The sequence below is a fragment of the Idiotropiscis lumnitzeri genome, chromosome 9, assembly GCF_059441095.1.
Source record: "Idiotropiscis lumnitzeri isolate Australia: NSW breed Sydney's pygmy pipehorse chromosome 9, RoL_Ilum_1.0, whole genome shotgun sequence".
NCBI classification, from domain to species: domain Eukaryota; kingdom Metazoa; phylum Chordata; class Actinopteri; order Syngnathiformes; family Syngnathidae; genus Idiotropiscis; species Idiotropiscis lumnitzeri.
In genome coordinates, this window is record NC_142399.1 from 19,812,987 (window position 1) to 19,834,861 (window position 21,875).

The 21,875-nt window shown below is 54.9% G+C and overlaps 6 non-coding genes across 6 annotated transcripts; all 6 read right to left on the minus strand.

Annotated features, from left to right (window-relative positions):
- Nucleotides 1-206: 206 nt before the first annotated feature.
- Nucleotides 207-288, minus strand: trnas-gcu (transfer RNA serine (anticodon GCU)). The gene has a single exon. It is a non-coding gene; the product is annotated as a tRNA-Ser (tRNA).
- Nucleotides 289-4,161: 3,873 nt separating this feature from the next.
- On the minus strand, nucleotides 4,162-4,243 carry trnas-gcu (transfer RNA serine (anticodon GCU)). Its single transcript has one exon. It is a non-coding gene; the product is annotated as a tRNA-Ser (tRNA).
- A 3,869-nt stretch (nucleotides 4,244-8,112) lies between these two features.
- On the minus strand, nucleotides 8,113-8,194 carry trnas-gcu (transfer RNA serine (anticodon GCU)). Its single transcript has one exon. It is a non-coding gene; the product is annotated as a tRNA-Ser (tRNA).
- Nucleotides 8,195-12,069: 3,875 nt separating this feature from the next.
- trnas-gcu (transfer RNA serine (anticodon GCU)) lies at nucleotides 12,070-12,151 on the minus strand. Its single transcript has one exon. It is a non-coding gene; the product is annotated as a tRNA-Ser (tRNA).
- A 3,873-nt stretch (nucleotides 12,152-16,024) lies between these two features.
- On the minus strand, nucleotides 16,025-16,106 carry trnas-gcu (transfer RNA serine (anticodon GCU)). Its single transcript has one exon. It is a non-coding gene; the product is annotated as a tRNA-Ser (tRNA).
- A 3,869-nt stretch (nucleotides 16,107-19,975) lies between these two features.
- On the minus strand, nucleotides 19,976-20,057 carry trnas-gcu (transfer RNA serine (anticodon GCU)). The gene has a single exon. It is a non-coding gene; the product is annotated as a tRNA-Ser (tRNA).
- Between the last annotated feature and the right edge of the window lie 1,818 nt (nucleotides 20,058-21,875).

Genomic DNA, 21,875 nt, shown 5'->3' on the forward strand with positions numbered 1-21,875 from the left:
GGCTGGGGAGCGGGAAGTCTGGGCTTCCCTGCTGAAGCTGCTGCCTCCGCGACCCGACCCCGGATAAGCGGAGGATATTGGATGGATGGGTGGATGATTTAATTGGCTTTAGACAATTAAAAATCCCAGAGATACCTCAACATATCCAAAACAACAGGGTGAAACAACCTTCCCACAATATAACCAACTAAGAAAATGCAGCGATTCGATGAGGATGGGATTCGAACCCATGGGTGTAGAACACAATGGATTAGCAGTCCATCGCCTTAACCACTCGGCCACCTCATCAGTCCTTGTGGTTTTCCATAGGACTGAAAAGTGTCTCTAAATTCAGAAGGCTTAGTAACCAAGATGAAGTTGGATATTTTTGTAAGTGTAGAAAGGTAGTATTGGGTTAAACTCTGTTTACTTGGACCAGGACTGTGTTTAGACTTTGGTTCCCTTTCAATTTAAAGACTGATTCTAATTTCTCAAAACCTTGCATGTTTCAAGAGAACCCTCCACATCCCCTGAGGGACGGGTTTGATTGAACACATGGACTGAAAAGTAGCTCCCAGTCCAGATGGTGGCTGAGCTTAATGACGATGCGGAAGTTTAAGTTTTTTGGAAGTCAAGAAATGCAACATTTCTGTCATATTCGGTTTGGTAGAGCAGGACTGCACTTAGACGTTGATTCTTTTAATATTTAGATACTGATTTAATTGAGCTGTCACCTTATCATGGTGGAGGGGTTTGCGTGTCCCAATGATCCTAGGAGCTAAGTTGTCGGGGGCTTTTTTGCCCCTGGTATTGTCACCCTTGGCACACAGGTCCTAGGTGAGGGTCCAGACAAAGCATGGCTCAAAAGAACCCCAATGATGACCACAATACATGGACCACGATTTCCCTTGCCCGGACGCGGGTCACCGGGGCCCCCCTCTGGAGCCAGGCCTGGAGGTGGGGCTCATTGGCGAGCGCCTGGTGGCCGGGCCTGCACCCACGGGGCTCAGCCCGAAGAGGCAACGTGGGTTCCCCCTCACATGGGCTCACCACCTGGGGGAGGGGCCAAAGGGGTTCGGTGCAATGCAAGTCGGGCAGCGGAAAGAGGCAGGGACCTTGGCGCTCTGATCCCCGGCTACAGAAACTAGCTCTTGGGACATGGAATGTCACCTCTCTGGCTGGGAAGGAGCCTGAGCTGGTGTGCGAGGCAGGGAAATTCTGACTAGATATAGTCGGGCACACCTCCACACACAGCTTAGGCTCTGGTACCAGTCCTCTTGAGAGGGGTTGGACACTCTTCCACTCTGGAGTTGCCCAAGGTGAGAGACGCCGAGCAGGTGTGGGCATACTTATTGCCCCCCGGCTTGGCGCCTGTACACTGGGGTTCACCTCGGTAGACGAGAGGGTAGCCTCCTTCCGCCTCAAGGTGGGGGGACGGGTGCTGACTGTTGTTTGTGCTTATGCACCAAACAGTAGTTCAGAGTACCTACCCTTTTTGGAGTCTTTGGAGGGTGTGCTGGAGAGCGTTCCCCCTGGAGACTCCCTCGTCCTGCTAGGGGACTTCAATGCTCACGTGGGTAAAGACAATGAGACCCGGAAGGGCCTGATTGGGAGGAATGGCCCCCCCAATATGATCCCGAGTGGTGTTCTGTTACTAGACTTCTGTGCTCGTCATGGATTGTCGATAACGAACACCATGTTCAAGCATTAGGGTGTCCATATGTGCACTTGGCACCAGGACACCCTAGGCCGCAGTTCGATGATCAACTTTGTAGTCGTGTCATCGGATTTGCGGCCGCATGTTTTGGACACTCGGGTGAAGAGAGGGGCGGAGCTGTCAACTGATCACCACCTGGTGGTGAGTTGGCTCCGATGGTGGGGGAAGATGCCGGTCCGACCCGGCAGACCCAAGCGTATTGTGAGGGTCTGCTGGGAACGCTTGGCAGAATCCCCTGTCAGAAAGAGTTTCAACTCCCACCTCCGGCAGAACTTCGCCCACGTACCGGGGGAGGCAGCGGACATTCAGTCTGAGAGGACCATGTTTCGTGCCTCCATTGTTGAGGCAGCCGATCGAAGCTGTGGACGCAAGGTTGTCGGTGCCTGTCGTGGCGGCAACCCCCGAACCCGCTGGTGTACACCGGCGGTAAGGGATGCTGTCAGGCTGAAGAAAGAGTCCTATCGGGCCTTTCTGGCCTGTGGGACTCCGGAGGCAGCTGACAGGTACAAACTGGACAAGCAGAATACGGCTTCGGTGGTTGCCGAAGCAAAAACTCGGGCGTGGGAGGAGTTCGGTGAGGCCATGGAAAACGACTTCCAGACGGCTTCGAAGAAATTCTGGTCCACCATCCGTTGTCTCAGGAGAGGGAAGCAGTGCACCATCAACACTATTTATAGTGGAGATGGGGTGCTGCTGACCTCGACTCGGGACGTTGTGAGTCGGTGGGGAGAATACTTCGAAGATCCTCAATTCTACCGACACGCCTTCCATTGAGGAAGCAGAGCCTGAGGACTCCGTGGTGGACTCATCTATCTCAGGGGCTGAAGTAACCGAGGTGGTTAACAAGCTCCTCGGTGGCAAGGCCCCGGGGGTGGATGAGATCCGCCCGGAGTTCCTTAGGGCTCTGGATGTTGTGGGGCTGTCATGGTTGCCACGCCTCTACAACATTGCGTGGACATCGGGGACAGTGCCTCTGGATTGGCAGACCGGGGGGGTGGTCCCCCTTTTTAAGAAGGGGGACCGGAGGGTGTGTTCCAATTATAGAGGAATCACACTCCTCAGCCTCCCTGGTAAGGTCTACTCAGGGGTACAGGAGAGGAGGGTCCGTCGGGAGGTTGAATCTCAGATCCAAGAGGAGCAGTGTGGTTTTCGTCCTGGCCGTGGAACAGTGGACCAGCTCTACACTCTCTACAGCGTCCTTGAGGGTGCATGGGAGTTCGTCCAACCAGTCTACATGTGTTTTGTGGACTTGGAGAAGGCGTTCGACCGTGTCCCACGGGGAGTTCTGTGGAGAGTGCTCCGGGAGTACGGGGTACCGAGCCCCTTGATACGGGCAGTTGGGTCCCTGTACCACCGATGTCAGAGTTTGGTCCGCATTGCTGGCAATAAGTCGGATTCATTTCCAGTGAGGGTTGGACTCCGCCAATGCTGCCCTTTGTCGCCGATTCTGTTCATAACTTTTATGGACAGAATTTCTAGGTGCAGTCGAGGTGATGAGGGGATCCGGTTTGGTGACCACAGTATTTCATCTCTGCTTTTCGCAGATGATGTGGTACTGTTGGCTTCCTCAGGCCTTGATCTCCAACTCTCACTGGAGCGGTTCGCAGCCAAGAGTGAAGCGGTTGGGATGAAGATGAGCACCTCTGAATCTGAGACCATGGTTCTCAGTCGGAAAAGGGTGGAGTTCCCTCTCCAGGTCGGGGAGGAGATCCTGCCCCAAGTGGAGGAGTTTAAGTATCTTGGGGTCTTGTTTACGAGTGAGGGGAGGACGGAGCGAGAGATCGACAGGCGGATCGGTGCAGCCTCCGCTGTGATGCGGACGCTGTATCGGTCTGTCGTGGTGAAGAGTGAGCTGAGCCAAAAGGCGAAGCTCTCGATTTACCGGTCGATCTACGCTCCGACCCTCACCTATGGTCACGAGCTGTGGGTCGCGACCGAAAGAACAAGATCTCGGGTACAAGCGGCCGAAATGAGTTTCCTCCGCAGGGTGTCTGGGCTCTCCCTTAGAGATAGGGTGAGAAGTTCGAACATCCGGGAGGGACTCAGTGTCGAGCCGCTGTTCCTCCACGTAGAGAGGAGCCAGATGAGGTGGCTGGGGCATCTCTTTAGGATGCCTCGTGGACGCCTCCCTGGGGAGGTGTTCCGGGCATGTCCCACCGGCAGGAGGCCCAGAGGACGACCCAGGACACGCTGGAGAGACTACGTCTCCCAGCTGGCATGGGAACGCCTCGGCATCCCTCCGGCAGAGCTGAAAGATGTGGCTGGGGAGCGGGAAGTCTGGGCTTCCCTGCTGAAGCTGCTGCCTCCGCGACCCGACCCCGGATAAGCGGAGGATATTGGATGGATGGGTGGATGATTTAATTGGCTTTAGACAATTAAAAATCCCAGAGATACCTCAACATATCCTAAACAACAGGGTGAAACAACCTTCCCACAATATAACCAACTAAGAAAATGCAGCGATTCGATGAGGATGGGATTCGAACCCATGGGTGTAGATCACAATGGATTAGCAGTCCATCGCCTTAACCACTCGGCCACCTCATCAGCTCTTGTGGTTTTCCAAAGGACTGAAAAGTGTCTCTAAATTCAGAAGGCTTAGTAACCAAGATGAAGTTGGATATTTTTGTAAGTGTAGAAAGGTAGTATTGGGTTAAACTCTGTTTACTTGGACCAGGACTGTGTTTAGACTTTGGTTCCCTTTCAATTTAAAGACTGATTCTAATTTCTCAAAACCTTGCATGTTTCAAGAGAACCCTCCACATCCCCTGAGGGACGGGTTTGATTGAACACATGGACTGAAAAGTAGCTCCCAGTCCAGATGGTGGCTGAGCATAATGACGATGCGAAAGTTTAAGTTTTTTGGAAGTCAAGAAATGCTACATTTCTGTCATATTCGGTTTGGTAGAGCAGGACTGCACTTAGACGTTGATTCTTTTAATATTTAGATACTGATTTAATTGAGCTGTCACCTTATCATGGTGGAGGGGTTTGCGTGTCCCAATGATCCGAGGAGCTAAGTTGTCGGGGGCTTTTTTGCCCCTGGTAGGGTCACCCTTGGCAAACAGGTCCTAGGTGAGGGTCCAGACAAAGCATGGCTCACAAGAACCCCAATGATGACCACAAAACATGGACCACGATTTCCCTTGCGGGTCACCGGGGCCCCCCTCTGGAGCCAGGCCTGGAGGTGGGGCTCATTGGCGAGCGCCTGGTGGCCGGGCCTGCATCCACGGGGCTCAGCCCGAAGAGGCAACGTGGGTTCCCCCTCACATGGGCTCACCACCTGGGGGAGGGGCCAAAGGGGTTCGGTGCAATGCAAGTCGGGCAGCGGAAAGAGGCAGGGACCTTGGCGCTCTGATCCCCGGCTACAGAAACTAGCTCTTGGGACATGGAATGTCACCTCTCTGGCTGGGATGGAGCCTGAGCTGGTGTGCGAGGCAGGGAAATTCTGACTAGATATAGTCGGGCACACCTCCACACACAGCTTAGGCTCTGGTACCAGTCCTCTTGAGAGGGGTTGGACACTCTTCCACTCTGGAGTTGCCCAAGGTGAGAGACGCCGAGCAGGTGTGGGCATACTTATTGCCCCCCGGCTTGGCACCTGTACACTGGGGTTCACCTCGGTAGACGAGAGGGTAGCCTCCTTCCGCCTCAAGGTGGGGGGACGGGTGCTGACTGTTGTTTGTGCTTATGCACCAAACAGTAGTTCAGAGTACCCACCCTTTTTGGAGTCTTTGGAGGGTGTGCTGGAGAGCGTTCCCCCTGGAGACTCCCTCGTCCTGCTGGGGGACTTCAATGCTCACGTGGGTAACGACAATGAGACCTGGAAGGGCGTGATTGGGAGGAATGGCCCCCCCAATCTGAACCCGAGTGGTGTTCTGTTACTAGACTTCTGTGCTCGTCATGGATTGTCGATAACGAACACCATGTTCAAGCATTAGGGTGTCCATATGTGCACTTGGCACCAGGACACCCTAGGCCGCAGTTCGATGATCGACTTTGTAGTCGTGTCATCGGATTTGCGGCCGCATGTTTTGGACACTCGGGTGAAGAGAGGGGCGGAGCTGTCAACTGATCACCACCTGGTGGTGAGTTGGCTCCGATGGTGGGGGAAGATGCCGGTCCGACCCGGCAGACCCAAGCGTATTGTGAGGGTCTGCTGGGAACGCTTGGCAGAATCCCCTGTCAGAAAGAGTTTCAACTCCCACCTCCGGCAGAACTTCGCCCACGTACCGGGGGAGGCAGCGGACATTCAGTCTGAGAGGACCATGTTTCGTGCCTCCATTGTTGAGGCAGCCGATTGAAGCTGTGGACGCAAGGTTGTCGGTGCCTGTCGTGGCGGCAACCCCCGAACCCGCTGGTGGACACCGGCGGTAAGGGATGCTGTCATGCTGAAGAAAGAGTCCTATCGGGCCTTTCTGGCCTGTGGGACTCCGGAGGCAGCTGACAGGTACCGACTGGACAAGCAGAATACGGCTTCGGTGGTTGCCGAAGCAAAAACTCGGGCGTGGGAGGAGTTCGGTGAGGCCATGGAAAACGACTTCCAGACGGCTTCGAAGAAATTCTGGTCCACCATCCGTCGCCTCAGGCGAGGGAAGCAGTGCACCATCAACACTATTTATAGTGGAGATGGGGTGCTGCTGACCTCGACTCGGGACGTTGTGAGTCGGTGGGGAGAATACTTCGAAGACCTCCTCAATTCTACCGACACGCCTTCCATTGAGGAAGCAGAGCCTGAGGACTCCGTGGTGGACTCATCTATCTCAGGGGCTGGAGTAACCGAGGTGGTTAACAAGCTCCTCGGTGGCAAGGCCCCGGGGGTGGATGAGATCCGCCCGGAGTTCCTTAGGGCTCTGGATGTTGTGGGGCTGTCATGGTTGCCACGCCTCTACAACATTGCGTGGACATCGGGGACAGTGCCTCTGGATTGGCAGACCGGGGGGGTGGTCCCCCTTTTTAAGAAGGGGGACCGGAGGGTGTGTTCCAATTATAGAGGAATCACACTCCTCAGCCTCCCTGGTAAGGTCTACTCAGGGGTACAGGAGAGGAGGGTCCGTCGGGAGGTTGAATCTCAGATCCAAGAGGAGCAGTGTGGTTTTCGTCCTGGCCGTGGAACAGTGGACCAGCTCTACACTCTCTACAGCGTCCTTGAGGGTGCATGGGAGTTCGTCCAACCAGTCTACATGTGTTTTGTGGACTTGGAGAAGGCGTTCGACCGTGTCCCACGGGGAGTTCTGTGGAGCGTGCTCCGGGAGTACGGGGTACTGAGCCCCTTGATACGGGCAGTTGGGTCCCTGTACCACTGATGTCAGAGTTTGGTCCGCATTGCTGGCAATAAGTCGGATTCATTTCCAGTGAGGGTTGGACTCCGCCAATGCTGCCCTTTGTCGCCGATTCTGTTGATAACTTTTATGGACAGAATTTCTAGGCGCAGTCGAGGTGCTGATGGGATCCGGTTTGGTGACCACAGTATTTCATCTCTGCTTTTCGCAGATGATGTGGTCCTGTTCGCTTCCTCAGGCCGTGATCTCCAACTCTCACTGGAGCGGTTCGCAGCCGAGTGTGAAGCGGTTGGGATGAAGATGAGCACCTCTGAATCTGAGACCATGGTTCTCAGTCGGAAAAGGGTGGAGTGCCCTCTCCAGCTCGGGGAGGAGATCCTGCCCCAAGTGGAGGAGTTTAAGTATCTTGGGGTCTTGTTTACGAGTGAGGGGAGGACGGAGCGAGAGATCGACAGGCGGATCGGTGCAGCCTCCGCTGTGATGCGGACGCTGTATCGGTCTGTCGTGGTGAAGAGTGAGCTGAGCCAAAAGGCGAAGCTCTCGATTTACCGGTCGATCTACGTTCCGACCCTCACCTATGGTCACGAGCTGTGGGTCGCGACAGAAAGAACAAGATCTCGGGTACAAGCGGCCGAAATGAGTTTCCTCCGCAGGGTGTCTGGGCTCTCCCTTAGAGATAGGATGAGAAGTTCGAACATCCGGAAGGGACTCAGTGTCGAGCCGCTGTTCCTCCACGTAGAGAGGAGCCAGATGAGGTGGCTGGGGCATCTCTTTAGGATGCCTCGTGGACGCCTCCCTGGGGAGGTGTTCCGGGCATGTCCCACCGGCAGGAGGCCCAGAGGACGACCCAGGACACGCTGGAGAGACTACGTCTCCCAGCTGACCTGGGAATGCCTCGGCATCCCTCCGGCAGAGCTGAAAGATGTGGCTGGGGAGCGGGAAGTCTGGGCTTCCCTGCTGAAGCTGCTGCCTCCGCGACCCGACCCCGGATAAGCGGAGGATATTGGATGGATGGGTGGATGATTTTATTTTGGCTTTAGACAATTAAAAATCCCAGAGATACCTCAACATATCCTAAACAACAGGGTGAAACAACCTTCCCACAATATAACCAACTAAGAAAATGCAGTGATTCGATGAGGATGGGATTCGAACCCATGGGTGTAGAACACAATGGATTAGCAGTCCATCGCCTTAACCACTCGGCCACCTCATCAGTTCTTGAGGTTTTCCATAGGACTGAAAAGTGTCTCTAAATTCAGAAGGCTTAGTAACCAAGATGAAGTTGGATATTTTTGTAAGTGTAGAAAGGTAGTATTGGGTTAAACTCTGTTTACTTGGACCAGGACTGTGTTTAGACTTTGGTTCCCTTTCAATTTAAAGACTGATTCTAATTTCTCAAAACCTTGCATGTTTCAAGAGAACCCTCCACATCCCCTGAGGGACGGGTTTGATTGAACACATGGACTGAAAAGTAGCTCCCAGTCCAGATGGTGGCTGAGCATAATGACGATGCGGAAGTTTAAGTTTTTTGGAAGTCAAGAAATGCAACATTTCTGTCATATTCGGTTTGGTAGAGCAGGACTGCACTTAGACGTTGATTCTTTTAATATTTAGATACTGATTTAATTGAGCTGTCACCTTATCATGGTGGAAGGGTTTGCGTGTCCCAATGATCCTAGGAGCTAAGTTGTCGGGGGCTTTTTTGCCCCTGGTATTGTCACCCTTGGCACACAGGTCCTAGGTGAGGGTCCAGACAAAGCATGGCTCACAAGAACCCCAATGATGACCACAATACATGGACCACGATTTCCCTTGCCCGGACGCGGGTCACCGGGGCCCCCCTCTGGAGCCAGGCCTGGAGGTGGGGCTCATTGGCGAGCGCCTGGTGGCCGGGCCTGCACCCACGGGGCTCAGCCCGAAGAGGCAACGTGGGTTCCCCCTCACATGGGCTCACCACCTGGGGGAGGGGCCAAAGGGGTTCGGTGCAATGCAAGTCGGGCAGCGGAAAGAGGCAGGGACCTTGGCGCTCTGATCCCCGGCTACAGAAACTAGCTCTTGGGACATGGAATGTCACCTCTCTGGCTGGGATGGAGCCTGAGCTAGTGTGCGAGGCAGGGAAATTCTGACTAGATATAGTCGGTCACACCTCCACACACAGCTTAGGCTCTGGTACCAGTCCTCTTGAGAGGGGTTGGACACTCTTCCACTCTGGAGTTGCCCAAGGTGAGAGACGCCGAGCAGGTGTGGGCATACTTATTGCCCCCCGGCTTGGCGCCTGTACACTGGGGTTCACCTCGGTAGACGAGAGGGTAGCCTCCTTCCGCCTCAAGGTGGGGGGACGGGTGCTGACTGTTGTTTGTGCTTATGCACCAAACAGTAGTTCAGAGTACCCACCCTTTTTGGAGTCTTTGGAGGGTGTGCTGGAGAGCGTTCCCCCTGGAGACTCCCTCGTCCTGCTGGGGGACTTCAATGCTCACGTGGGTAACGACAATGAGACCTGGAAGGGCGTGATTGGGAGGAATGGCCCCCCCAATCTGAACCCGAGTGGTGTTCTGTTACTAGACTTCTGTGCTCGTCATGGATTGTCGATAACGAACACCATGTTCAAGCATTAGGGTGTCCATATGTGCACTTGGCACCAGGACAACCTAGGCCGCAGTTCGATGATCGACTTTGTAGTCGTGTCATCGGATTTGCGGCCGCATGTTTTGGACACTCGGGTGAAGAGAGGGGCGGAGCTGTCAACTGATCACCACCTGGTGGTGAGTTGGCTCCGATGGTGGGGGAAGATGCCGGTCCGACCCGGCAGACCCAAGCGTATTGTGAGGGTCTGCTGGGAACGCTTGGCAGAATCCCCTGTCAGAAAGAGTTTCAACTCCCACCTCCGGCAGAACTTCGCCCACGTACCGGGGGAGGCAGCGGACATTCAGTCTGAGAGGACCATGTTTCGTGCCTCCATTGTTGAGGCAGCCGATTGAAGCTGTGGACGCAAGGTTGTCGGTGCCTGTCGTGGCGGCAACCCCCGAACCCGCTGGTGGACACCGGCGGTAAGGGATGCTGTCAGGCTGAAGAAAGAGTCCTATCGGGCCTTTCTGGCCTGTGGTACTCCGGAGGCAGCTGACAGGTACCGACTGGCCAAGCAGAATACGGCTTCGGTGGTTGCCGAAGCCAAAACTCGGGCGTGGGAGGAGTTCGGTGAGGCCATGGAAAACGACTTCCAGACGGCTTCGAAGAAATTCTGGTCCACCATCCGTCGCCTCAGGCGAGGGAAGCAGTGCACCATCAACACTATTTATAGTGGAGATGGGGTGCTGCTGACCTCGACTCGGGACGTTGTGAGTCGGTGGGGAGAATACTTCGAAGACCTCCTCAATTCTACCGACACGCCTTCCATTGAGGAAGCAGAGCCTGAGGACTCCGTGGTGGACTCATCTATCTCAGGGGCTGGAGTAACCGAGGTGGTTAACAAGCTCCTCGGTGGCAAGGCCCCGGGGGTGGATGAGATCCGCCCGGAGTTCCTTAGGGCTCTGGATGTTGTGGGGCTGTCATGGTTGCCACGCCTCTACAACATTGCGTGGACATCGGGGACAGTGCCTCTGGATTGGCAGACCGGGGGGGTGGTCCCCCTTTTTAAGAAGGGGGACCGGAGGGTGTGTTCCAATTATAGAGGAATCACACTCCTCAGCCTCCCTGGTAAGGTCTACTCAGGGGTACAGGAGAGGAGGGTCCGTCGGGAGGTTGAATCTCAGATCCAAGAGGAGCAGTGTGGTTTTCGTCCTGGCCGTGGAACAGTGGACCAGCTCTACACTCTCTACAGCGTCCTTGAGGGTGCATGGGAGTTCGTCCAACCAGTCTACATGTGTTTTGTGGACTTGGAGAAGGCGTTCGACCGTGTCCCACGGGGAGTTCTGTGGAGCGTGCTCCGGGAGTACGGGGTACTGAGCCCCTTGATACGGGCAGTTGGGTCCCTGTACCACCGATGTCAGAGTTTGGTCCGCATTGCTGGCAATAAGTCGGATTCATTTCCAGTGAGGGTTGGACTCCGCCAATGCTGCCCTTTGTCGCCGATTCTGTTCATAACTTTTATGGACAGAATTTCTAGGCGCAGTCGAGGTGCTGATGGGATCCGGTTTGGTGACCACAGTATTTCATCTCTGCTTTTCGCAGATGATGTGGTACTGTTGGCTTCCTCAGGCCGTGATCTACAACTCTCACTGGAGCGGTTCGCAGCCGAGTGTGAAGCGGTTGGGATGAAGATGAGCACCTCTGAATCTGAGACCATGGTTCTCAGTCGGAAAAGGGTGGAGTGCCCTCTCCAGCTCGGGGAGGAGATCCTGCCCCAAGTGGAGGAGTTTAAGTATCTTGGGGTCTTGTTTACGAGTGAGGGGAGGACGGAGCGAGAGATCGACAGGCGGATCGGTGCAGCCTCCGCTGTGATGCGGACGCTGTATCGGTCTGTCGTGGTGAAGAGTGAGCTGAGCCAAAAGGCGAAGCTCTCGATTTACCGGTCGATCTACGTTCCGACCCTCACCTATGGTCACGAGCTGTGGGTCGCGACAGAAAGAACAAGATCTCGGGTACAAGCGGCCGAAATGAGTTTCCTCCGCAGGGTGTCTGGGCTCTCCCTTAGAGATAGGGTGAGAAGTTCGAACATCCGGGAGGGACTCAGTGTCGAGCCGCTGTTCCTCCACGTAGAGAGGAGCCAGATGAGGTGGCTGGGGCATCTCTTTAGGATGCCTCGTGGACGCCTCCCTGGGGAGGTGTTCCGGGCATGTCCCACCGGCAGGAGGCCCAGAGGACGACCCAGGACACGCTGGAGAGACTACGTCTCCCAGCTGGCCTGGGAATGCCTCGGCATCCCTCCGGCAGAGCTGAAAGATGTGGCTGGGGAGCGGGAAGTCTGGGCTTCCCTGCTGAAGCTGCTGCCTCCGCGACCCGACCCCGGATAAGCGGAGGATTTTGGATGGATGGGTGGATGATTTAATTGGCTTTAGACAATTAAAAATCCCAGAGATACCTCAACATATCCTAAACAACAGGGTGAAACAACCTTCCCACAATATAACCAACTAAGAAAATGCAGCGATTCGATGAGGATGGGATTCGAACCCATGGGTGTAGAACACAATGGATTAGCAGTCCATCGCCTTAACCACTCGGCCACCTCATCAGCTCTTGTGGTTTTCCAAAGGACTGAAAAGTGTCTCTAAATTCAGAAGGCTTAGTAACCAAGATGAAGTTGGATATTTTTGTAAGTGTAGAAAGGTAGTATTGGGTTAAACTCTGTTTACTTGGACCAGGACTGTGTTTAGACTTTGGTTCCCTTTCAATTTAAAGACTGATTCTAATTTCTCAAAACCTTGCATGTTTCAAGAGAACCCTCCACATCCCCTGAGGGACGGGTTTGATTGAACACATGGACTGAAAAGTAGCTCCCAGTCCAGATGGTGGCTGAGCTTAATGACGATGCGGAAGTTTAAGTTTTTTGGAAGTCAAGAAATGCAACATTTCTGTCATATTCGGTTTGGTAGAGCAGGACTGCACTTAGACGTTGATTCTTTTAATATTTAGATACTGATTTAATTGAGCTGTCACCTTATCATGGTGGAGGGGTTTGCGTGTCCCAATGATCCTAGGAGCTAAGTTGTCGGGGGCTTTTTTGCCCCTGGTATTGTCACCCTTGGCACACAGGTCCTAGGTGAGGGTCCAGACAAAGCATGGCTCAAAAGAACCCCAATGATGACCACAATACATGGACCACGATTTCCCTTGCCCGGACGCGGGTCACCGGGGCCCCCCTCTGGAGCCAGGCCTGGAGGTGGGGCTCATTGGCGAGCGCCTGGTGGCCGGGCCTGCACCCACGGGGCTCAGCCCGAAGAGGCAACGTGGGTTCCCCCTCACATGGGCTCACCACCTGGGGGAGGGGCCAAAGGGGTTCGGTGCAATGCAAGTCGGGCAGCGGAAAGAGGCAGGGACCTTGGCGCTCTGATCCCCGGCTACAGAAACTAGCTCTTGGGACATGGAATGTCACCTCTCTGGCTGGGAAGGAGCCTGAGCTGGTGTGCGAGGCAGGGAAATTCTGACTAGATATAGTCGGGCACACCTCCACACACAGCTTAGGCTCTGGTACCAGTCCTCTTGAGAGGGGTTGGACACTCTTCCACTCTGGAGTTGCCCAAGGTGAGAGACGCCGAGCAGGTGTGGGCATACTTATTGCCCCCCGGCTTGGCGCCTGTACACTGGGGTTCACCTCGGTAGACGAGAGGGTAGCCTCCTTCCGCCTCAAGGTGGGGGGACGGGTGCTGACTGTTGTTTGTGCTTATGCACCAAACAGTAGTTCAGAGTACCTACCCTTTTTGGAGTCTTTGGAGGGTGTGCTGGAGAGCGTTCCCCCTGGAGACTCCCTCGTCCTGCTGGGGGACTTCAATGCTCACGTGGGTAAAGACAATGAGACCCGGAAGGGCCTGATTGGGAGGAATGGCCCCCCCAATATGATCCCGAGTGGTGTTCTGTTACTAGACTTCTGTGCTCGTCATGGATTGTCGATAACGAACACCATGTTCAAGCATTAGGGTGTCCATATGTGCACTTGGCACCAGGACACCCTAGGCCGCAGTTCGATGATCAACTTTGTAGTCGTGTCATCGGATTTGCGGCCGCATGTTTTGGACACTCGGGTGAAGAGAGGGGCGGAGCTGTCAACTGATCACCACCTGGTGGTGAGTTGGCTCCGATGGTGGGGGAAGATGCCGGTCCGACCCGGCAGACCCAAGCGTATTGTGAGGGTCTGCTGGGAACGCTTGGCAGAATCCCCTGTCAGAAAGAGTTTCAACTCCCACCTCCGGCAGAACTTCGCCCACGTACCGGGGGAGGCAGCGGACATTCAGTCTGAGAGGACCATGTTTCGTGCCTCCATTGTTGAGGCAGCCGATCGAAGCTGTGGACGCAAGGTTGTCGGTGCCTGTCGTGGCGGCAACCCCCGAACCCGCTGGTGTACACCGGCGGTAAGGGATGCTGTCAGGCTGAAGAAAGAGTCCTATCGGGCCTTTCTGGCCTGTGGGACTCCGGAGGCAGCTGACAGGTACAAACTGGACAAGCAGAATACGGCTTCGGTGGTTGCCGAAGCAAAAACTCGGGCGTGGGAGGAGTTCGGTGAGGCCATGGAAAACGACTTCCAGACGGCTTCGAAGAAATTCTGGTCCACCATCCGTTGTCTCAGGAGAGGGAAGCAGTGCACCATCAACACTATTTATAGTGGAGATGGGGTGCTGCTGACCTCGACTCGGGACGTTGTGAGTCGGTGGGGAGAATACTTCGAAGATCCTCAATTCTACCGACACGCCTTCCATTGAGGAAGCAGAGCCTGAGGACTCCGTGGTGGACTCATCTATCTCAGGGGCTGAAGTAACCGAGGTGGTTAACAAGCTCCTCGGTGGCAAGGCCCCGGGGGTGGATGAGATCCGCCCGGAGTTCCTTAGGGCTCTGGATGTTGTGGGGCTGTCATGGTTGCCACGCCTCTACAACATTGCGTGGACATCGGGGACAGTGCCTCTGGATTGGCAGACCGGGGGGGTGGTCCCCCTTTTTAAGAAGGGGGACCGGAGGGTGTGTTCCAATTATAGAGGAATCACACTCCTCAGCCTCCCTGGTAAGGTCTACTCAGGGGTACAGGAGAGGAGGGTCCGTCGGGAGGTTGAATCTCAGATCCAAGAGGAGCAGTGTGGTTTTCGTCCTGGCCGTGGAACAGTGGACCAGCTCTACACTCTCTACAGCGTCCTTGAGGGTGCATGGGAGTTCGTCCAACCAGTCTACATGTGTTTTGTGGACTTGGAGAAGGCGTTCGACCGTGTCCCACGGGGAGTTCTGTGGAGAGTGCTCCGGGAGTACGGGGTACCGAGCCCCTTGATACGGGCAGTTGGGTCCCTGTACCACCGATGTCAGAGTTTGGTCCGCATTGCTGGCAATAAGTCGGATTCATTTCCAGTGAGGGTTGGACTCCGCCAATGCTGCCCTTTGTCGCCGATTCTGTTCATAACTTTTATGGACAGAATTTCTAGGTGCAGTCGAGGTGATGAGGGGATCCGGTTTGGTGACCACAGTATTTCATCTCTGCTTTTCGCAGATGATGTGGTACTGTTGGCTTCCTCAGGCCTTGATCTCCAACTCTCACTGGAGCGGTTCGCAGCCAAGAGTGAAGCGGTTGGGATGAAGATGAGCACCTCTGAATCTGAGACCATGGTTCTCAGTCGGAAAAGGGTGGAGTTCCCTCTCCAGGTCGGGGAGGAGATCCTGCCCCAAGTGGAGGAGTTTAAGTATCTTGGGGTCTTGTTTACGAGTGAGGGGAGGACGGAGCGAGAGATCGACAGGCGGATCGGTGCAGCCTCCGCTGTGATGCGGACGCTGTATCGGTCTGTCGTGGTGAAGAGTGAGCTGAGCCAAAAGGCGAAGCTCTCGATTTACCGGTCGATCTACGCTCCGACCCTCACCTATGGTCACGAGCTGTGGGTCGCGACCGAAAGAACAAGATCTCGGGTACAAGCGGCCGAAATGAGTTTCCTCCGCAGGGTGTCTGGGCTCTCCCTTAGAGATAGGGTGAGAAGTTCGAACATCCGGGAGGGACTCAGTGTCGAGCCGCTGTTCCTCCACGTAGAGAGGAGCCAGATGAGGTGGCTGGGGCATCTCTTTAGGATGCCTCGTGGACGCCTCCCTGGGGAGGTGTTCCGGGCATGTCCCACCGGCAGGAGGCCCAGAGGACGACCCAGGACACGCTGGAGAGACTACGTCTCCCAGCTGGCATGGGAACGCCTCGGCATCCCTCCGGCAGAGCTGAAAGATGTGGCTGGGGAGCGGGAAGTCTGGGCTTCCCTGCTGAAGCTGCTGCCTCCGCGACCCGACCCCGGATAAGCGGAGGATATTGGATGGATGGGTGGATGATTTAATTGGCTTTAGACAATTAAAAATCCCAGAGATACCTCAACATATCCTAAACAACAGGGTGAAACAACCTTCCCACAATATAACCAACTAAGAAAATGCAGCGATTCGATGAGGATGGGATTCGAACCCATGGGTGTAGATCACAATGGATTAGCAGTCCATCGCCTTAACCACTCGGCCACCTCATCAGCTCTTGTGGTTTTCCAAAGGACTGAAAAGTGTCTCTAAATTCAGAAGGCTTAGTAACCAAGATGAAGTTGGATATTTTTGTAAGTGTAGAAAGGTAGTATTGGGTTAAACTCTGTTTACTTGGACCAGGACTGTGTTTAGACTTTGGTTCCCTTTCAATTTAAAGACTGATTCTAATTTCTCAAAACCTTGCATGTTTCAAGAGAACCCTCCACATCCCCTGAGGGACGGGTTTGATTGAACACATGGACTGAAAAGTAGCTCCCAGTCCAGATGGTGGCTGAGCATAATGACGATGCGAAAGTTTAAGTTTTTTGGAAGTCAAGAAATGCTACATTTCTGTCATATTCGGTTTGGTAGAGCAGGACTGCACTTAGACGTTGATTCTTTTAATATTTAGATACTGATTTAATTGAGCTGTCACCTTATCATGGTGGAGGGGTTTGCGTGTCCCAATGATCCGAGGAGCTAAGTTGTCGGGGGCTTTTTTGCCCCTGGTAGGGTCACCCTTGGCAAACAGGTCCTAGGTGAGGGTCCAGACAAAGCATGGCTCACAAGAACCCCAATGATGACCACAAAACATGGACCACGATTTCCCTTGCGGGTCACCGGGGCCCCCCTCTGGAGCCAGGCCTGGAGGTGGGGCTCATTGGCGAGCGCCTGGTGGCCGGGCCTGCATCCACGGGGCTCAGCCCGAAGAGGCAACGTGGGTTCCCCCTCACATGGGCTCACCACCTGGGGGAGGGGCCAAAGGGGTTCGGTGCAATGCAAGTCGGGCAGCGGAAAGAGGCAGGGACCTTGGCGCTCTGATCCCCGGCTACAGAAACTAGCTCTTGGGACATGGAATGTCACCTCTCTGGCTGGGATGGAGCCTGAGCTGGTGTGCGAGGCAGGGAAATTCTGACTAGATATAGTCGGGCACACCTCCACACACAGCTTAGGCTCTGGTACCAGTCCTCTTGAGAGGGGTTGGACACTCTTCCACTCTGGAGTTGCCCAAGGTGAGAGACGCCGAGCAGGTGTGGGCATACTTATTGCCCCCCGGCTTGGCACCTGTACACTGGGGTTCACCTCGGTAGACGAGAGGGTAGCCTCCTTCCGCCTCAAGGTGGGGGGACGGGTGCTGACTGTTGTTTGTGCTTATGCACCAAACAGTAGTTCAGAGTACCCACCCTTTTTGGAGTCTTTGGAGGGTGTGCTGGAGAGCGTTCCCCCTGGAGACTCCCTCGTCCTGCTGGGGGACTTCAATGCTCACGTGGGTAACGACAATGAGACCTGGAAGGGCGTGATTGGGAGGAATGGCCCCCCCAATCTGAACCCGAGTGGTGTTCTGTTACTAGACTTCTGTGCTCGTCATGGATTGTCGATAACGAACACCATGTTCAAGCATTAGGGTGTCCATATGTGCACTTGGCACCAGGACACCCTAGGCCGCAGTTCGATGATCGACTTTGTAGTCGTGTCATCGGATTTGCGGCCGCATGTTTTGGACACTCGGGTGAAGAGAGGGGCGGAGCTGTCAACTGATCACCACCTGGTGGTGAGTTGGCTCCGATGGTGGGGGAAGATGCCGGTCCGACCCGGCAGACCCAAGCGTATTGTGAGGGTCTGCTGGGAACGCTTGGCAGAATCCCCTGTCAGAAAGAGTTTCAACTCCCACCTCCGGCAGAACTTCGCCCACGTACCGGGGGAGGCAGCGGACATTCAGTCTGAGAGGACCATGTTTCGTGCCTCCATTGTTGAGGCAGCCGATTGAAGCTGTGGACGCAAGGTTGTCGGTGCCTGTCGTGGCGGCAACCCCCGAACCCGCTGGTGGACACCGGCGGTAAGGGATGCTGTCATGCTGAAGAAAGAGTCCTATCGGGCCTTTCTGGCCTGTGGGACTCCGGAGGCAGCTGACAGGTACCGACTGGACAAGCAGAATACGGCTTCGGTGGTTGCCGAAGCAAAAACTCGGGCGTGGGAGGAGTTCGGTGAGGCCATGGAAAACGACTTCCAGACGGCTTCGAAGAAATTCTGGTCCACCATCCGTCGCCTCAGGCGAGGGAAGCAGTGCACCATCAACACTATTTATAGTGGAGATGGGGTGCTGCTGACCTCGACTCGGGACGTTGTGAGTCGGTGGGGAGAATACTTCGAAGACCTCCTCAATTCTACCGACACGCCTTCCATTGAGGAAGCAGAGCCTGAGGACTCCGTGGTGGACTCATCTATCTCAGGGGCTGGAGTAACCGAGGTGGTTAACAAGCTCCTCGGTGGCAAGGCCCCGGGGGTGGATGAGATCCGCCCGGAGTTCCTTAGGGCTCTGGATGTTGTGGGGCTGTCATGGTTGCCACGCCTCTACAACATTGCGTGGACATCGGGGACAGTGCCTCTGGATTGGCAGACCGGGGGGGTGGTCCCCCTTTTTAAGAAGGGGGACCGGAGGGTGTGTTCCAATTATAGAGGAATCACACTCCTCAGCCTCCCTGGTAAGGTCTACTCAGGGGTACAGGAGAGGAGGGTCCGTCGGGAGGTTGAATCTCAGATCCAAGAGGAGCAGTGTGGTTTTCGTCCTGGCCGTGGAACAGTGGACCAGCTCTACACTCTCTACAGCGTCCTTGAGGGTGCATGGGAGTTCGTCCAACCAGTCTACATGTGTTTTGTGGACTTGGAGAAGGCGTTCGACCGTGTCCCACGGGGAGTTCTGTGGAGCGTGCTCCGGGAGTACGGGGTACTGAGCCCCTTGATACGGGCAGTTGGGTCCCTGTACCACTGATGTCAGAGTTTGGTCCGCATTGCTGGCAATAAGTCGGATTCATTTCCAGTGAGGGTTGGACTCCGCCAATGCTGCCCTTTGTCGCCGATTCTGTTGATAACTTTTATGGACAGAATTTCTAGGCGCAGTCGAGGTGCTGATGGGATCCGGTTTGGTGACCACAGTATTTCATCTCTGCTTTTCGCAGATGATGTGGTCCTGTTCGCTTCCTCAGGCCGTGATCTCCAACTCTCACTGGAGCGGTTCGCAGCCGAGTGTGAAGCGGTTGGGATGAAGATGAGCACCTCTGAATCTGAGACCATGGTTCTCAGTCGGAAAAGGGTGGAGTGCCCTCTCCAGCTCGGGGAGGAGATCCTGCCCCAAGTGGAGGAGTTTAAGTATCTTGGGGTCTTGTTTACGAGTGAGGGGAGGACGGAGCGAGAGATCGACAGGCGGATCGGTGCAGCCTCCGCTGTGATGCGGACGCTGTATCGGTCTGTCGTGGTGAAGAGTGAGCTGAGCCAAAAGGCGAAGCTCTCGATTTACCGGTCGATCTACGTTCCGACCCTCACCTATGGTCACGAGCTGTGGGTCGCGACAGAAAGAACAAGATCTCGGGTACAAGCGGCCGAAATGAGTTTCCTCCGCAGGGTGTCTGGGCTCTCCCTTAGAGATAGGATGAGAAGTTCGAACATCCGGAAGGGACTCAGTGTCGAGCCGCTGTTCCTCCACGTAGAGAGGAGCCAGATGAGGTGGCTGGGGCATCTCTTTAGGATGCCTCGTGGACGCCTCCCTGGGGAGGTGTTCCGGGCATGTCCCACCGGCAGGAGGCCCAGAGGACGACCCAGGACACGCTGGAGAGACTACGTCTCCCAGCTGACCTGGGAATGCCTCGGCATCCCTCCGGCAGAGCTGAAAGATGTGGCTGGGGAGCGGGAAGTCTGGGCTTCCCTGCTGAAGCTGCTGCCTCCGCGACCCGACCCCGGATAAGCGGAGGATATTGGATGGATGGGTGGATGATTTTATTTTGGCTTTAGACAATTAAAAATCCCAGAGATACCTCAACATATCCTAAACAACAGGGTGAAACAACCTTCCCACAATATAACCAACTAAGAAAATGCAGTGATTCGATGAGGATGGGATTCGAACCCATGGGTGTAGAACACAATGGATTAGCAGTCCATCGCCTTAACCACTCGGCCACCTCATCAGTTCTTGAGGTTTTCCATAGGACTGAAAAGTGTCTCTAAATTCAGAAGGCTTAGTAACCAAGATGAAGTTGGATATTTTTGTAAGTGTAGAAAGGTAGTATTGGGTTAAACTCTGTTTACTTGGACCAGGACTGTGTTTAGACTTTGGTTCCCTTTCAATTTAAAGACTGATTCTAATTTCTCAAAACCTTGCATGTTTCAAGAGAACCCTCCACATCCCCTGAGGGACGGGTTTGATTGAACACATGGACTGAAAAGTAGCTCCCAGTCCAGATGGTGGCTGAGCATAATGACGATGCGGAAGTTTAAGTTTTTTGGAAGTCAAGAAATGCAACATTTCTGTCATATTCGGTTTGGTAGAGCAGGACTGCACTTAGACGTTGATTCTTTTAATATTTAGATACTGATTTAATTGAGCTGTCACCTTATCATGGTGGAAGGGTTTGCGTGTCCCAATGATCCTAGGAGCTAAGTTGTCGGGGGCTTTTTTGCCCCTGGTATTGTCACCCTTGGCACACAGGTCCTAGGTGAGGGTCCAGACAAAGCATGGCTCACAAGAACCCCAATGATGACCACAATACATGGACCACGATTTCCCTTGCCCGGACGCGGGTCACCGGGGCCCCCCTCTGGAGCCAGGCCTGGAGGTGGGGCTCATTGGCGAGCGCCTGGTGGCCGGGCCTGCACCCACGGGGCTCAGCCCGAAGAGGCAACGTGGGTTCCCCCTCACATGGGCTCACCACCTGGGGGAGGGGCCAAAGGGGTTCGGTGCAATGCAAGTCGGGCAGCGGAAAGAGGCAGGGACCTTGGCGCTCTGATCCCCGGCTACAGAAACTAGCTCTTGGGACATGGAATGTCACCTCTCTGGCTGGGATGGAGCCTGAGCTAGTGTGCGAGGCAGGGAAATTCTGACTAGATATAGTCGGTCACACCTCCACACACAGCTTAGGCTCTGGTACCAGTCCTCTTGAGAGGGGTTGGACACTCTTCCACTCTGGAGTTGCCCAAGGTGAGAGACGCCGAGCAGGTGTGGGCATACTTATTGCCCCCCGGCTTGGCGCCTGTACACTGGGGTTCACCTCGGTAGACGAGAGGGTAGCCTCCTTCCGCCTCAAGGTGGGGGGACGGGTGCTGACTGTTGTTTGTGCTTATGCACCAAACAGTAGTTCAGAGTACCCACCCTTTTTGGAGTCTTTGGAGGGTGTGCTGGAGAGCGTTCCCCCTGGAGACTCCCTCGTCCTGCTGGGGGACTTCAATGCTCACGTGGGTAACGACAATGAGACCTGGAAGGGCGTGATTGGGAGGAATGGCCCCCCCAATCTGAACCCGAGTGGTGTTCTGTTACTAGACTTCTGTGCTCGTCATGGATTGTCGATAACGAACACCATGTTCAAGCATTAGGGTGTCCATATGTGCACTTGGCACCAGGACAACCTAGGCCGCAGTTCGATGATCGACTTTGTAGTCGTGTCATCGGATTTGCGGCCGCATGTTTTGGACACTCGGGTGAAGAGAGGGGCGGAGCTGTCAACTGATCACCACCTGGTGGTGAGTTGGCTCCGATGGTGGGGGAAGATGCCGGTCCGACCCGGCAGACCCAAGCGTATTGTGAGGGTCTGCTGGGAACGCTTGGCAGAATCCCCTGTCAGAAAGAGTTTCAACTCCCACCTCCGGCAGAACTTCGCCCACGTACCGGGGGAGGCAGCGGACATTCAGTCTGAGAGGACCATGTTTCGTGCCTCCATTGTTGAGGCAGCCGATTGAAGCTGTGGACGCAAGGTTGTCGGTGCCTGTCGTGGCGGCAACCCCCGAACCCG